The sequence below is a fragment of the Miscanthus floridulus genome, chromosome 5 (genome assembly GCF_019320115.1).
Source record: "Miscanthus floridulus cultivar M001 chromosome 5, ASM1932011v1, whole genome shotgun sequence".
Lineage (NCBI taxonomy): Eukaryota > Viridiplantae > Streptophyta > Magnoliopsida > Poales > Poaceae > Miscanthus > Miscanthus floridulus.
The window spans coordinates 100302320-100305681 of record NC_089584.1 but is presented as its reverse complement, the minus strand read 5'-3'; the positions used below and the strand labels follow the sequence as shown (position 1 = coordinate 100305681).

At 59.3% G+C, this 3362-nt stretch overlaps 1 pseudogene; it reads right to left on the bottom strand.

Moving 5' to 3' along the window:
* Positions 1-283: 283 nt before the first annotated feature.
* LOC136451194 (mitogen-activated protein kinase kinase kinase 18-like) lies at positions 284-1986 on the bottom strand (annotated as a pseudogene).
* Positions 1987-3362: the final 1376 nt, after the last annotated feature.

Here is a 3362-nt window from a genome sequence, read left to right as displayed (position 1 = left end):
AATTATCAAATAACAACGAAAATACTACCGTGCTTATTTTGTAAAAAAAATTGCATCTAAACTGGGCCTTAGTTTAGCGGAGGGACGAGTGGCGTACGTGTAGGCTGACGCTGGCCGGCATCCGTGTCGTGCCGATTCAGGGGATCGGAGAATCCACGGCCGGTTTCGCGGTCCAGAAGCCGGGGATTGGAACAAACGCACAGCTGGTGGGATAAACCCAGGTGTTCTCGAACAATTAGCGTTCACGGCTTCACGCCGAGGTGTTCGTTCAGGTCATGCTATGTCAGTCACATCGCTTCTTTTCGGCGCCGTTACTGCAGCCAATCATTATTTTTAAGCGTGGAGCAGAACGTGTTCCGTCTTGCAGACTTAAAACTAGGCGAGAGCAGGGTATGAAGGAGGCAATCAAACAGAGCAGCACATCAAAATCTGCCGTGGTGTTACAGCAAGTCGTCTTTGTTCTATCTCGCCGCTTCCTAAACGGTGTGGTTACTGTGGCAGATTGCTTCCACCTATATGCACCTATAGGCATGAGCGAAGGAGTCTCATGACGAGGGCAATCGAACAGAGCAGCACAGCGAAAATTTGTTGGAACCCATAACTTTATTGCATTAATGACTAGATTACAAAGCACTAACTGACACGAGAGTGCTACCTGACAGTGCGAACTCAAATAGTGTTTCTTCTGACGCTCAACGGAAGCATCCGCGGCTGCTGGAACATCATCGCCACCGGACGGCACGTCGTCTGCTTCCAGTTCATCATCACTGCGGGGGACGCCGAGGCCGCCGCTGACGGCGCCGACAGCCATCTCCCCAGCTGGCACCGCCAGGGCGCTGGACACTTTGCCTGGCGCGCAGCGCGACACCTGGACCGCGCCGCGAGCCGCCTCGACCTGCTGCTGCTGCTCGCCGAGCACGTCGATCCATCCGTCCTCGCTGTCCCAGTCGGGCAAGGCGCAGGCGGAGGACGCCAGTGACTTGATCCTCTCTGACGCGTTCCCTGACACCTCGTCCGCCGCGTCGTCGTCGTCGGACTCCCAGAATGCGGCGTCCAGCGTGCTCTTGGGAGACGCCCGGCGCCGGACCTTGTCGTCATGATCCGCAAATGCCACGAACGGGTGCTCCAAGAGCTGCGCGGCGGTCCATCGGTCGGCGGCGTCTCTGGCGAAACAGCAGGCGAGGAAATCCTCGGCCTCCGCCGACAGCCAGAACGGCACCTCCGGCACGGCGTCCGTGTACCCGATCCGGTGCACCGCCGCGAGGACGTCGTGACCCATGTCGCTCCAGGGGGCGCTGCCGGTGGCCATCTCGATGACGGTGCAGCCAAGCGCCCAGACGTCAGGCGGCGGGGCCCTGGTCCTCGCCGCGGGCCACCTCGGGCGCCATGAACGCCGGCGTGCCGCCGATCGGGCGCGCGGAGGCGGAGCCGAACGCCCTCGCGCACCCGAAGTCGGCCAGCTTGGCGCGCCCGTCGCCCCCGATCAGCACGTTCCGCGCCTTGACGTCGCCGTGCACGACGGAGCGGTCGTCGTGGAGGTACGCCAGCGCGCGCAGCACGTCCGCGGCGTAGGCACGGATGGCGCGCTCCTCGAGCGAGCCCCCATTCCGGGCCACCTCGTCGGCGAGCGACCCGCCGGGGGCGTACTCGAGGAAGAGCTGGTACGACCCTTCCTCCGCGCCCTCGCCGCCGCCGACGCAGCGCACGACGTGGGGCGAGGACAGACCCGCCAGCACCGCTCGCTCCCGCCGCAGCGTCGCCGCGTCGCTCGCGCCGGCTGACTTGACCGCGAACAGCTCCCCCGACGCGGCGTCCGACGCCAGCGACACCACGGCGCCCGAGGCGCCGCGGCCCAGCGTCCGCAGTCTCCTCCAGTGCCCGCTCACGGCAACCGCCGCCGCCGCCATGGCTCCTCCTTTGCCTCTGTTCTTCTTCCTCCCTCCTTGTTGTGGTTACTTGCTTGCTGCTTTTCTGCTTTCGCGATGTGAGCCTTGGCCTTTGATTGTGAGCTGTGGGTGACTTGCGAGCGTTTATTTTTATATACAAAGCTGGGCAAGGAGGAGGGAGAAGACGAGTTGGAGTCAATTTGGGTGGGGGGATTAGTTTAGCTAAGAGGGTGTTTGGTGTGCGTCAAAGGATCAAGTTGGGTGGGGGAGGAGGGCGGGATTAGCAAATCGGCAAGGGGCCCCTAGCTGCAGTTTCCGGCCGTGCAACGCATTGAACCTGGTGTCTTGCTCTGTTTTCGGCTTTTTTATAGGCCGGGCAGCGTGCGACCTCAGCCTCAGCTGTCTGGTCTCATCCTCGTCCCTGTGCGTGCGTGTCGATTCGTTTCAGATCCCAGAAGGGTTGACGCTGGTCGTGCGCAACGAAACATCATCGGCGTTATTGCCTTGCCCCCCACCCGATAAGGGAACTGCAGCTTCTTTGTGGCGCCCTGCCGGCCAAAATGGCCAGACCGAGCCGCACAGCACCGCACTGGCGTTTCCTCGGATATGCGTCTGACGAGCTAGAGCACACCGGCTTCCGCGGGGCGCGTCAGCTACTTCTCTGCCGCTTTGCTATTGCTCAGCCCTGTGCTTGTTTCTGCTCCAAATAATGGAGAGCGTAGTGTGGTTGTGGTTGCCTGCCTCCACGGCCCCACGTTTGCCAACGCGTAGGTTCTGGTGAGCGAGCAGCGTTTTTCAGGCGGCGTATGCACATGAACCCAACACCCTCTCCCTTGAGATCTGACTGACGAGTCTCACGTTGCTGCGCCCAACTCGGCGGGCGCTCGATTGAGTAGCTCACGCCGGCCCAAGTCAACACACGCCGGTCCGGTGTGCAAGCAACTGGCGACTGGGTGAGTCAACTTGTTCGGTACGGAGTATAGTTCTACGCGGACTACAGCCTTTTAGTACTTAGTGGTAGCCTCACCATCCTATGATTACAGTGTCTCCTCCCATGTGTAAGCTAACCCGTGTTTCCAAGGGTGCGGATTCCACTCGACATTTGTTAATTTAGCTCTGTGGACTGTGGAGGTGAGCCAGAAACGTAAGAATTGGTTGAACCTGCTACCGAGTTTGGAGCAGGTCAACCGTTTTGACATCTCCGCGAATACTTGTTCTTTTCTGCCGCTTGTTTAGGCCCGTTGACTAATGAGCAATGTCAACGACCAATAAAAAAAGGTTTAAGTTCACTTTTGGCCCCTCAACTATTGGGTTCATCTAATTTTGACCCTCAAGTACAAAACCGTCTAATGCTAGTACCCCAACTGTCAAAATCGTTCACTTTTAGCATCTGGCCAGGGGCAAGGCTGTTTTGACCGACGTTGAGCGATTTTGACCACGCCTCCCTCTCCACGCTACACAACCTGACAAACCAAT